Source organism: Nicotiana tabacum, chromosome 22 (assembly GCF_000715075.1).
Source record: "Nicotiana tabacum cultivar K326 chromosome 22, ASM71507v2, whole genome shotgun sequence".
Classification (NCBI taxonomy): domain Eukaryota; kingdom Viridiplantae; phylum Streptophyta; class Magnoliopsida; order Solanales; family Solanaceae; genus Nicotiana; species Nicotiana tabacum.
The window spans coordinates 110409967-110425221 of NC_134101.1; positions in this window are offsets into that span (position 1 = coordinate 110409967).

The following is a 15255-nucleotide window of genomic DNA, read 5'->3' on the forward strand; positions in this document are numbered from 1 at the left end:
TCAATTCATCCCTCAAATCATCATTTTACATTTTGAATTTTTTTTACAAATTTTTCCCAAAGTTCCAACTTAATTCACTAATTAAATGATGAAAATAGGAATGGATTCATGAAAATATAATAAGATTCGGGTAGAGACCACTTACCCAATGATTGCTTGAAAACCCTACGAAAAATCTCCCAAAATCGAGGTCTACAACTTTAAAAGTGATAAAATCCTTAAACCCTTCGAAATATATGATTCTGCCCAGGGATCCCACTTTTGCGGTCAGCAGGTCGCTTCTGCAGAAATGCCTTGCCTTAGCCAAATCGCTTATGCGACAGCTTATGCGCTTTTGCGGGCGTGCTTCTACGCATAACATCCCGCACTTACAAATACGCAGGTGCACCCAAAACATCCGCTCCGCGATCTTCCCATTCCAGCCTTGTTCTGCATCTGTTCCCCTTCTCCTCCGTACCTGCGCCCAGGGTTCGTAGGTGAGGCCACACCAGACCCCTGCCTAAACCAGCTTCCCTCAATATGATCCAAATGATCCAAAACTCCTCCGAAACACACTCGGGGCCCTCAGGACTTTGTCCGAACATACCAACAAGTTCTATAACACAACGCAGACCTACTTGAGGCCTTAAATCACATCAAACAACATTGAAACTATGAATCGCACCTCGAATCGAACTTATGGAATTCCAAATCTTCCAACTTCTAAACTTCATGCCGAAACATACCAAATCGACCCGAAATAACGTCAAATTTTGCATGCAAGTCTCAAATGACATAACGGAGCTAATCCAACTCTCGAAATCGCAATTCGAGCTCGATATCAACATAGTCAACTCCCGGTCAAACCTCTTAACCTTCCAAAACTTTAACTTTCCTATTTTCGCCAAAATGCTTCAAGTTACCCTACGAACCTCCAACTCCAAATCCAGACGCACGCTCAAGTCCAAAATCACCATACGAAGCTATTGGAATCATTAAAACGCCATTTCGGAGTCGTCTACACAAAAGTCAAATTCAGGTCAACTCTTATCGCTTAAGCTTCTAAAACAAGAATCATTCTTCCAAATCAACCCTGAATCATTCGAAACTGAACGCGGTCACACCCGCAAGTCATAACATATAATACGAAGTTGCTCGAGACCTTAAGCCATCGAACGAGATATAAATTCTCAAAATGACCGGTCGAGTCGTTACATCCTCCCCCTCTTAAACAAATGTTCATCCTCGAACGTGCCAAGAATCATCTTAAAGTCATCAAATCACTGAATGTACTCACCCTACATACACCCGCGGGTGATCCCACGTCACCCCAATCCACATAAGCCCGACAACGCCATCTCAACTGAAATTTATCCCTTCCACCAATACCAATAAGCCTTAGGACCGAATTTCTCATCATTTGACCATCTCCAAATGACCCAATTCCTACATCCACAACCGAAATCAGTCTCAGCCAGCTGCAACCACTTATGCCTACACCCACAAGGTACAACCACACAACGTAACTATTGATACCCAATTTTTTCCTATATATTTTTATATGTATAAATACCTTTGAAATAGCATATATATTCATATATAAGCATGAACAAAGTTTTTATAATTTTTTCCATAATTTTAAGGATTTAACCCTGGGTTCTGAGTTTGTATTTGATGATTTGTTCGTTTAATTTATATGTTTGCTTGTTTCTCATGAATCCTTGAGTTTTCTGTGATTTTACCCTACTATGCTCACTAGAGTTTCTAATTTTTTTTGTTTCTTCTGCCTATACGATGTCTATTCTGTTAAACACCTCTAATCAGTACTATGTTCCATGCGAATCCCTGATTTTGTGTGATTTTTACCCTACTGTGCTATTAAGGTTTTTGATTTTTGCCTCTTCTTGCCTATTGTATGTTTATTCCGTTTGTTCATAGAAATTTATGGTAATTCCTCCCTAAATCAGTACTATTGTCCATCAGAATCCTTGATTCCCTGTGATTGATATCCTTCTAATCTCTTATAATATTCTCTACTGATTTTCAGCCTTTAAGTTATTTTCCTTGCCTTATTTTATGGTCGACTATGTTGTCAACCGACTCTTATATGTTATTTTCTTAATTGGGATATTATGTACTTAGCCTTAATTACATGTTCTATACTTGCACTATGCTGAAACTATTTCCTTGTGTGTTATATGTCAGTCTTATGTGATCTCTTTCCTTATTTGACTTTACCGTTTGAAATTAACTCCCTTAATTAAGGGAGTATTTCTACTAATTTTATACTAATTGATACCTAGTTCCATAATTACTGCTTGATTTTGATTCTACCTTATTATTCTACCTAGTTTCAAACTATATATATGCTCTCTCATTAACACACAAAAAGACGAAATCTTGGTTCAAAACTATCTCCCATACTTAAAAATTTTTGCTCTCTCTCTCTCTTGTACTACTTGCTACTGCTTTAAGTTAGTTGGTTGCAAGCCAAGGCTAACCATTTGTGTTCTTGTTCTTTCATTGTGCTCACTATCCTCTTTACTGGTTAGTCCTAGTTTTAATTCAAAGTTCCAACAACAATATGATTCTCTTATTGTTTCAGTTCATCTTATTTCTAGTTTGCTTCTATTTATGGTTTTGTTGTGAAACTTGAGTTGAGGGTTACATTATTAGCATGTTATCATGTCTTCCCCTCCCTTGAGATCAGTATATTCTCCTATTTCCCCATTTCTGAGCATGTCTACACCAATCATCTCTTACTTGTTATATGTTTACCACCATGAATTCCCCAAATCCCTATCCCCCTGCATGTGAGTCTGTTCTTTATGTCTGATTTTGTGACTATGTCTAGTTAGCTGCTTCTGGGCATGACTATACTAATTCCCAGGTCTTTGCTTAATTATGTGTCCTATGTATTCCCAAATCCCTTTTACCCCTATTTGGGACTACCAAACTTGCCTTACCTGCCTTTAGTGACTCCTGGCTGTGTATGAACTTATCCTAAGGTTTTTGGACTTTGTTAACTACTCCAATCTCTTTTTTCAAATAGTCTCTGCTGCTTTACTAAATTACTTTCAAAAAAGACTTTTGTTTAATACAGTTTTTTACTAAAACCTTCTAACTTGTGTAAATCACTTTTCACTCTACTCTTAGTCAATAAGTTCTGCCCCCTCCAATATGTGTACTGCCTTGGGATCCTCTTGAGAACCCTTTGAACTCTGACATACTGAGGCTGGCTCTTCCATACTGCACTTGTTCAATTCTTGGTTACCAAGTCTAGGTATAAGCACTGTCCGGGATCCTTGAGATCCTTAGGGAACTTTGATGCACCTAGACTATGTCATTATCTATGGAATTGAGGCATATGAGGTCATTGGAGGCTTGGGGAATCTGGGCCTAATTGAAGGCCCCCTATAAAATAGCTTCTTGATTTTTATTTACTTGTGTAATTCATTCATTGATCTGTACTAACTTGTAAATAGATATTGGGGTATTTAGTGAAAAGGGTGGGTAAATACATGCTTTATGGGGGTAATACGGGTAGAAATTATGCTCCTAGCATCTTACTTTTAAATCTGTTTGCTCTACTAAGTAGAAATCATGTTTATAAGGTTCTACATCTTGTCACGTCTAGAAACCATGCCTATAGGATTCAGATAATTTCGTAATAAGAATCATGCTTTCAGTGTCTTAAAAAATTAGATTAACTTATAGATGCCATGCCTATAGGACTTAATTCGGATTCTGGTGCAACGAGTGTTATGTATGTTTCCCTGCCTGTAAATCGTTAAAATCAGTATTACACTTAGATATCATGCCTATAGGGAATCATATTCGAAATTCTGCTTTTCAATATAATTTAGTCTAAATAAGTCAACTTGATCACGCCTAGTTCATTTCTGAATTGGTTTTATTAAGTATTAAGTATTTCCTGAAACAAGTTCTTTCAAACTACCTCAATCTCATTAGATATCATGCCTATAGGTATTAAAGAATTCCATTTCAAAACCCGCTTTGTTTCTGTATTAATATAGACATCAGTACTCCACATATAGGCAAGCCCTTAGGGTGTTTTCAAAACTGCATCTCTGAAACTGTCTCTATTGCTTAATGTTTTCTGATCCTAATAAGCTTTAAAACTCCATAGGCAATTGCTAGGTTATAACTTCTGAGTCTAAAAGAGGTTATTTGTCTTCTGCATATTTACCTAGATATCCTGCTTTAGGACATTGTCTAATAAAAGACCTTAACTGTGCTTGAGTCGTGCTGCTTATGTATTTGTTTGAGGAGGAAACTCTGAGCCTCTAATTGCTCCCTTTATGTGTTGAAAGTCCTAAGTGTTTTTGATTGTCGCCTTAGAATTTTCGCCTTTTAAAACCTTACAGGTACATCTAGAACCAACTATAGATAGAGGTCCTAACTCCCTCCAGGACCATTAAGAAGGGACGGGTAGCAGCACGCAATGGAAATCGTTGACCAAACACTCGCTTTGCATGACCAATAAGGGGATGGGAAGGGTAGATATGGGATATGATGACTACATGCTAATATCACGTGTAGCCCCTCATTGAGGAGTGTTTACCGGACATTGTGTGGGGTGATCCTATAGGATAACCAACCTAGGACCCCTCCTTTACCAAAATTCCTTTTTTTTTATTTTATTTAAAAACCTTTGTTTTACAATTTGTCTAAATCTTATTACTTGAGTTATCTAACGTACTTTACTTGCAACCTATTTGATTCAACTGTTTACTTGTAATGAACTAATTTGTGAATATAAGTTCGGCCAGGACCCACAGTTGTGGACCAAGAGGGGTGCCTAACACCTTCCCCTCGAGGTTACTCCGAGCCCTTACCCTGATCTCTGGTAATGCAAACCAACCCAAGAGTTAATCGCTCTAGGTGCCCTAACGCACCATAATCCGTTAGGTGGCGACTCTTCTAATGCCCAATTCCCAAAAGAAAATGAGTCATTACACCTCGTGAATGTCGAAACCCGGACTTCCCCGCCAAAAGAGGAAAAAAGGGGGCGCGACAGTAACACATCACACATATGCCCATAACCACATATCCGATCACTATAATTGTCCATAATCAAATCCAGCACGAGCAATTAACCACATATCCGATAGAACCTAGTTTCAAACCTACATGACACTGACGACAATCCAAGAAACATGAAGACCTCATAAATATTCAACCAAACTAACAAGTCACATCTAACGCTACCTAGGCACACACCTAACAAGCTAAAACCCAATAAGTATAGCACGAATATAACTTAATATACAAGGAAACACATGAAGGCACTACCAAACAAGCTCGACAGACACAACTCCCTATTAGTACCATATTACGAACCACTTTTGCAAGGGAGAATCAAAACATATGAACTAATGGCAAGGAACTCATCCTAATATAACTCCACTGTGGCACGCAACCCGGTTCAACACGTCAAATCACATGAAATCGCGAGGGTCTCACCCTCAACTTTGAATCACCAGTAGAATACACATCATACCGACCGAGACTTTCCACTAATTCAATTCCGCCAACAAAATTACAGCACATACCGAACTCTCACACCGGTAGAGCATCTCTAATTGTAACGTATTACCTAGAAATCACATCAACTACCGAAATAAGTAATAGAAAGTCACTTCTAGTTTCATAGCTCTCAATAATGAATAAAAACAAAATGATAGACACGGCTACCACTCAAAATCTCTCAATATGGGTAAACATATAAGCAGAGTACAAATCATGAAATTCACCCATATTTGAAGCAACCTAGAAGGACTTACCTCGGTAAGCATATTTGAAACAAATACGAATGATGCTCCTCTATAACAAATATAAACCAGACCTGTGCGACATCGCCTGGTGCAGCGACCTCAACCCCTACTGTAGAAAGCGCATCAATGGGTAGGTCCTCCCCCTCTTGGGCATCCTCTACTCGCCTCACCTGCACCCCAAGCTGGCGGTGTTGGGATATCAGCAACTGAAGCAGAACTCATAGCCTGATTACCCTGCTATGACACATCTGTCCGGAGTCTGGGACAATCTCTCACCATGTGACTGGTATCTCCACACTCAAGCAACCTCTCCGCCGATGTGGCTATGGAAGCTGTCCGGTATAGGTACCGTGAGACCCATGGGTTCCTAAAACACTATGCAAAGCCTGAAGTGCAAATTGTACTAGCTGACCCACAAAACCTCCACCATGTCGTACCTTGTCTCCAAAATAGGGACCAGTAGATCTCCCTATTCTACAAGGCTTCTCAGCCTCCCTTCCCTCTCTCTCTTGACCCCACATGCCTTCTAGTCAACGGGCGATCTCTACCACCTACTGAAATGGAACATCCGACTCCAACTCCCGAATCATGCTGAAACGGATATCATGATTGAGCCCCTTACTGAACCCGCAGACTCGCTCTCTAACTTTAGAAACCAATATAGTTGCATGTTTGGACAATTCATTAAATATAACGGCATACTCTAACACTAACATAGTACCCCTGGCGCAGCTGCTCAAACTTCATGCGCCATGTATCCCGAAAGGTCTAGAGAACAAACTCTCTCAAGAACATCCCTGAAAACTGGACCTATGAAAGTGAAGTTGCATCGGCTGAACTACCCAACTCATACGCTCACCACCATTGATATTCCGCTCCCTTAAGCTGGAACGTAGTAAAAACACCCTACTCATCTCCACAATACCCATAGTGTGGAGATTATGGTAGCACTCCCTTAGGAACACATGCGCATCCTCTGAAGCCAAACCATTGAAAGTAGGAGGGTAATAGTTCTTGAACCTCGCAAGTCTAAGTTGTTCTTCCTCATACGCAGTTGCCCTAACCATGCGCTGAACTGGAACAACAGGTTGTGTCGGCATAACACCTGAAACCTGACCAATATGGAATCGTTGCGAGGAGTCTGAGCTCCTCCTCCCATCTGTGAAGTAGCTGGTACACCCAAAATTAACCTCGCTTGAGCCAATGTACCAAACATGCTCAGGAATTGTGCAAAAGTCTCTTGAAGTCCTAGGGTAACAACAGGCACCTCCGGTACCTGTCCCCCAATCGGAGCTACCGACGACTCCTCCACTGCTGCTATGATAGGTGCTCTAGCTATAATACGTGCTCTTTTTGGCCTCTACCTTTGCCTCTACCCCGGTCCATAGCAACACCGGATCTAGGGGTAGCGACGTCAGTAACTGTAGCTCGTGTCCTCACCATTTAGGAGAGAATAGAATGATAAAGGTTCAAACACCGATATCAATAAACTCGCACGATAGGAATGAAGGAAGTGAAACTATCCTAATAGTTTTTAGCCTCTTGAAGATAAGTATAGATGTCTCTGTACCGATCTGCACGACTCTACTAAACTCGCATGTGACTCCTAGCACATATGAAACTAGAGCTCTGATATCAACTTGTCACCACGCCAATTTGCCTTTGTAGGATGTCATGACGATATCTAGTCTCTAAGACTAGGTAAGCCTAATACTTACTGAATTAATAGAATAATTTAACCAACGAATGATAAATATGAATTAGAGATCATTATACACAACTTACAATTCCCAAAACTGGTAATACAAGTCATAAGCTCTACTAAGTTTGCTAAAAAATCTCTAAATATAAATGTTCGGAATAGAAATTAAACGGTACAAGTACAATATCAGAAGGTGACTCCAAGGCCCGCGAAAACGCGGCGACAGGTTTACCTTGAGACTCCACAATAATGCTCGACCAGCTAGATTATAATTAACAATAACCATGGCACCTGGATCTGCATAAAAATATTCAGAAGAGTAGTATGAGTACACCACCACGATACCCAGTAAGTATCAAGACTAACCTCGATAGAGTAGTGACGAGGGACAGTCAAGACACCTACCAGACTAAGAAACCTAAACAAGTGTGAAAGTGAACTAAAAGAGAAACAATATTAATACCAAGCTAAGTATGATAAGGAATACAAACAATAATTGCAACGATACACTAGTAACAATAATATTTAACAGGAAGCAGTCAGGTAATAATGATGTAGAGTAAGTTTAACACAGTCTATATCCGGTGAAACCAAATAAAGGAAAACCAGCAACAAATCAATAAGAACAACCACTTTCACACTAGATCTCAAGCATTTCCATGAGGTACCGAACCTCATAATCACAGCTTACGGATTTCAATTCATAAACCCTAATTATTTGGCATCTTGTGCCCACATTACAATTCATAACCACACGGACGACTCATGTGCCAAGAGAACAACTTTCACACAGAAGGCAAGTAGATAAGAGTACATGTAATGGTCAATAACGTCAGGATTCATCTTCTTAAACCGATATGGGTGATTCATCTACGTGTATGCTTGTGCAAGTGTCCTACCCCAATTTAAGTCAACAAATAAGAGTAGAGTCAATGAATGGCACATAAGAAACGATCACCACGAAATGTACAGTGTAAATAAGACAACAATGAAGCGGACGCAATAACAAGCACAATAAGACCGACTACATAGAACTAAGCAAATATTGCAACACAGAGGACGGCAATTAAAAGTATGCTAAAGAAAACAACAATCAAAGACAAGTACAAATGAATGGGGAATTGATAACAAGAGCCCTACCAAGGTACCGCCTCATAGTCTCAAATCATAAAATAAATCATAACTTTTCCTTATATCACCACGGGAGCCTTTATATTTAATTTTTGAAAATTATTTTTCTCGAAATAGCATCCCGTATTTTACCCCACCTTATCACCCCGCATGGCTTCTAGTAGTTCACCTACTAGCCATGCATATCACGCCCACCTTATCTTACCGCATGTGTTTCAATACCCAGACCTTATACAACCGCACGTGTATCAATAATATCAACAGCACGGCAGAAACCTCGTGCAACACATTACCAACCGCACGACAAAAACCTCATGCAAATATAATAACAATCGCACAACAGAAACTCATGCAAACATAATAACAAATCCTCTCAACAATAACACGTGTGCCCAAACATAACAACTCAATAAAATAACTTTCACAATATGTGCCCATAGACCACAACATTTCCTCAAACAGTTTCTATATCACAACCACCCATAACACTCGGCTCACCAACACTGAATACAACAACAACAACAACGACAATAATATGAGGATACAACAAGTAAATCAACTAAGGAACTTCAGAGCACAAAGAAATGGTATAACGATCTCATAACGGAAGTCACAACAAGGAATAATGGTCTCAACAAGTATAGCTCAACAAGGAAGAGATAATGTGTAGCAATAATTTCACAAAAATATAATTTAATGATAAGAGAGATAACATGAATCAATTATTTCAAAAAAGGATAAGTCAACAATGATAAGGGAAAATAAAACTTAATTTAAGGTCGAGCAATTACAAAAGAGATACAACAAATTCAATTAAGGATAGGCAATTATGGAAAGATAATAATAACTTTAATTAAGGATAGCCAATTACAAAAAGATAATAACAACTTCAATTACGGATAAGCAATTAGGGAAAAGATAGCATGGTAGTAAAAGAGGCAACAACATCAGTTAAGGCCCATAAGAGTTTAATCAGCAACAAGGGTTGATCATGAAGCAATTAATTCCAAAGAAGACACGTAAAGGTGAATTTAGTAAATGGGAGATTTAACATGACAAAACAACTTCATATCTAATGAACATGAGAACCTAAGAGCCAAATGATCAAGTTTCCACAAATAAGTCCGAGCACGTACTCGTCACCTCGCGTACACGTCCTTCACATGATACAATTAGCACCAAAGACTAAATCCTAGGGGGTCATTTCCCCCACACAAAGCTAGGCAAGATACTTACCTCAAAGAAGCTAGACCGTTAACTCTAAAATAACCTTCTCGAGTGAAACAACCTCCGGACGTCTCAAATCTAGCCAAAATAACTTCAAATTATAAATAAAACTCGTAGTAAATAATTTGGGGTAATAAAGCTTCGGCCTTGAATAAGAACTAAAAAGGTCAACCCAAAAGTCTACTCTTGGGCCCGAGCCTCGGAACCCGATAAAATTTACAAAACTCGAACACCCATCCCGATACGAGTTCAACCATACCAAAATTATCAATTTTCGACATCAATTCGTCCCTCAAATCATTATTTTACATTTTGAAAGATTTTTACAAATTTTCCCTAAAGTTCCAACTTAATTCACTAATTAAATGATAAAAATGGCAATGGATTCATAAAAATATAATAAGATTAGATTAGAGAACACTTACCCCAATGAGCTGCTTGAAAACCCTACCAAAAATATCCCAATATCGAGGTCTACAACTCTAAAAATGATAAAATCCTCAAACCCTTGGAAATATATGATTCTGTTCAGGGATCCCGCTTTTGCGGCCAGCAGGTCGCTTCTGCGACGTCCGCTTCTGCGTAAATTTATCCGCTTCTTCGGGAATGCCTTGCCTCGACCAAAGTTGCTTCTACAACAACATATACGCTTCTACGTGTGTGCTTCTGCGCTCAACATCACGCACCTGCAAATACGCAAGTGCGCCCAAAACATCCGCTTCTCCGATCTTTTCCTTCCAGCCTTGTTCCGCATCTATGACCCCTCTTCTTCGCACCTGCAATCAACGCACCTGCGCCCAGGGTCCGCAGGTGTGGCCACACCAGACCCCTGTCCAAATCAGCTTCTCACAATATGATCCAAATGATCCAAAACTCGTTTGAAATACACCCCGGGTCCCCAGCACTCTGTCCAAAAATTTAAAAATTAGATTGATTTTCTATTTGCTTTAGAAATTAGTCAAATTGACCTTAAAATAAGTTTGATAAACAAATATTTAAAATTTATAAATTTATAAGCTGATCCATATCAATTTCTTAGTCTCATTTTACATGTAATAGTTAGAGTGTAATACAATTTTCTTCATTATAGTTCAGTGTTAAACTTATCTGAAAAATAATTAGTAGTAAATTATCCAAGTATTTTTAAGTTAATAAAAATTATTAAGTCTTTATTGAATCTAAGCAATTGTACAATAATGTATTTAATCATAAAGAGGAGGTTTATTATTGCATAATGATTTGACAAAATTAAAAGAATTAAATGGCAGTGTTCTCCTATTATTTTTATCAGCGAGCAAGTTAATTATAAATTTAATATGATTAAATAGAATACATTTTTTTTGCTTGAAAATTTTTTATGCCACTTGTAGTTATTTAACAAAAAACTTGATGAAATTTTTTCAAAATAATTTATAAGGTTTTCCAAAAAAAAATAGTCATATAATTTACATATAGTGGTAATTCACTTTATACTAATTATAGAAGAAAAAGCTAAAAGATTAACATAAGTTTATGCAATTAGTAAACAGTGACAGTTGCAATGATATTACTTGTTGGAAAATGCAGAGGTGAAACTATTTGGGTGGGGATGGGACATGAGACCTATATGGGAAAGTACAAATTAGGGCAGAATAAGAACTGTGTAGTGACAATGACATAAGCAAAGGACAATTTAATTAAAATATTCAAAAATTTATACAACAACTATAGTAATATTCCTTTTTAGCCTATCATAACGTTCTATTTTTTTTAATGACCAATTTAACCTTTAAATCCCAAGCAAACATGTCATCTCTTATTAGACAGTTTAAACCAAAAAAAATGTCTGTTATTAGATAGTAGAATTAGATAGGAGATTATTAGACAAGAGAATTTGATAATCTAACATATGGAACTACCTTGAGAATTTTTGGAAGGAAGCAAAGGATGATAAAGGGGTGTTTCATAATATGGAATGCTAGGGGGGTCAATAATGCCGAGTACCGTAGGTAGTGTTCATCGATGGTGAATCTCCATAACCCTGCCATACTAGTCTTGCTTGAGACTAGAATGGAAAACCACAAACACCTCACTGTTGAGCTCAAGTTTGATGCCCAATTCCAATCCCCTACTGTTGGACAATCTAGTGGGATTGTCCTCATATGGAAGGATGATCTGGTTAAGCTCAAGGAAGTAGCCACTACTCCATATGGGGTGCATGTAATGGCTAAGGTCTCCTCCTCCACTAAATGGCTTTTTTCTGCTATATATGTAATTGTATTAATAGTAGAAATAAGCTATGGAACATACTAGAGGATCTGGCTTCTGCCTACGGGGGTAGTTGGCTAGTTGGGGGGGGGGGGGGGGGCTTCAATGAACTTCTTAAAGCCAGGGATAAGGTTGGGGGTAATACCTTGAACACTAATAGAAGCAATAGATAATAGGGATGCTCGAACAGTTGCAAATTAGTTAACTTAGGTTTTAAGGGCTCAAAATATACTTGGTCTAATAAAAGATACTCCAATAAGCAAGACCTAATCCTAGAAAGACTTGATAGGTGCTTTGCTACTGATGACTGGATAAAGGAGTTTCCTGAATCAACTGTTACCTATCTTCCTAGGACCCATTCTGACCACTGTCCTTTTCTTTTAAGTCTAATTCATCAAATTCTGACCAAGGAAAACAAGTTTTTCAAGTTTGAAGCTATGTGGAGAAACCATCCAGACTTCCTTCCTCTTGTGGAAGATAACTTCTCAGCTAATACTGATATCCTAAAAGCTACTTCTATTTTTACCTATGGGGTGACTGATTGGAATATGCATGTGTTTGGCAATATTTTCTATGGGAAAAGGCATATCCTTGCTAGACTTTATGTCATCCATAAGTCCAACGCATACCCCTTTAGTACCTTCCGTCAGGAACTTGAAGCAAAGCTACAACAAGATTTCTCTATCATCCTTAAGAGTGAAGAAGGTTTCTGGAAACCTAAATCTAGAATTAGTTGGTTAAGTGAGGGAGATGCTAACACTAAATTATTTCATATATCCACACTTAACAGAAGAAGGATAAATAGGATTATGTCTTCAAAAGATGAGGTGGGCACTAACATTTAGGATCCAAATGACATTAAAGACACAATCCTTAACTACCTCACCACTATCTATACCACTGAACACCACAATTCAATGTTAAACAAGAGCCACATTACTGATAATGCCAATGTCCTATCTACCAGGGAGCAGAGTACCATTGACTCCACCCTTAGGCTCTCTGAGATCAAGTGTGCATTATTCTCCTGGGCCTGATGGCCTCCACCTTTTTTTCTACCAGAAGTACTGGCACATAGTTTATGGGAAGGTAATCCAATTCTGCCACACTGTTTTTTCCACTTGTATCATCCCTCATGAAATAAACAAAACCAACCTCTGTCTCATCCCAAAAATGTCAGAATGCCACAATGCTGAAAAACTACAGGCCAATTGGTCTGTGCAACATAATGTACAAACTGATCACCAAGATTATTGTCAACAGAATCAAACATTTGCTTCAAAACATCATTGGCGCTACTCAAGCTAGTTTTTTAGCCAATAGAAGAGCTGCTGGTAATGCCATTGTGGTCCAAGAATACATTACCCACTTCCAAAACATAAAAGGTAAGAATGCCAATATGATCTTAAAAGTAGACTTAAAGAAGACTTTTGATAGGTAGGAATGGTCTTTCATCAGAGAATCCCTTCTCTTCTTCAACTTCCCCTCTAAGCTAACAACCCTAATCATGTCCTGGCTTACAACAAGCTCCATCTCCATCCTTGTCAATAGTACCTAGACTACCTACTTCAAACCCAATAGAGACATTAGGTAGGAAGATCCCATGTCACCCTACGTGTTCATCATATGCATGGAAAGGCTTTCCAAAAATATTGACAATCTTGTAACTGACAAGGACTGGTTCCCTATCAATATCAACAGGGGAGGACCTAGAATCTCTCACCTGTTATTTGCTGATGACCTCACTATGTTTGCCAGAGCCAATAGAAGAAACTATGAGACAATCTTCTTCATATTGGGCAATTTTAATACTGTATCTGGGCAGAAAGTCAATCTACAGAAATCTAAAGTGTTTTTTCTTCAAACTGCCAAAAGCAGTGTGCCACAACATGCAATGACATTTTAGGCATAAAAAATGCTAGAGACTTTGGGAAATACTTGGGTTTTCCATCTTCAAAAGAAGGCCTACAAAAAGTGACTTGCAATTCATCACATATGACCTCAACAGTAGAATGGTAGGGTGAAAAACAAAGTTCCTGAACATGGCCGGTCGAACAAATCTAGCAAAATCTTGCCATAGTAGCATTCTAAACTATGTAATGCAATATATCTAGTTACCCTCCCAAATTACCAACCAAATTGACAAAAAAACAAAATAATTTCATTTGGGTTACAATTCCGACTAAAAAGAAGCTTCACATGGTTAAACGGGCCACTATCACCAAACCTAAGAAATCGAAAGAACATAATATGCCACACCAATCGTGCCTAGAGACTCAACAATAATATCCATCTGGGCTAGGGTACTCATGGAAAAGCACTACAATGGAAGAGGGAACAAGGTTAAGCCTAAGACTAGGACTTGGAAAAATGTTCAGGAGGGATGGAAGATATGCACCAATTGCACTAGATGGGTGGTCCACAAAGGGGGTAGGGTTAGATTCCTTACTAATACTTGGCTCCCCAATATGCAGCCAATGGATAAAATCCTAAATGATCCATGGTACCAAAATGACATGACCACACGGATAAATAAAGTGTACTCCAATGGGGCTTGGGACTTCAACAACATCTCTTAACAATTCCCTATGACATCAACATGGTAATCACTTTCATTCCCATCTATACCTCGATCGAGGATAAGCTAATATGGAACCTCAACCCCAATAACCTGCTTAGTACCAAATCAGTCTACTACTTTCTTGATGCACAATGACAGTTCTAATGAAGACCAATTCAGCTAGATTTGGAAGCTAAAGACCCCCAATAAGATTAAGTTCTTCATATGACCCATCCAGTAAAACAGGTTGCCTACAGGGAATCATTTACACCACATTGGGCTGAGAATTAATCCTAACCGATACTTCTATGATCATGCCATAGAAGACATAAACCACATTTTCTTTGAATGTGCTAATGTCAAAGGGTTCTGGCAGCAATTACTGAACCAGTGCAATCATAAGCCTTAACTTAGAGTCAATCCATTTTCAATGACAAACTAGGAAGACACATGGAATAGTCTCCAAAATTTGGAATACAATGCTTGTATCAAATGGAAACAACTGCTGCCCTTCTGCCTCTGGGCCATCTGGTTCACTAGGAACTCTAATGTCTTTGATAAGAAAAGAAATCAGATTAATGTGCACCAAACAATTGCAAAGGCTGTGGAAT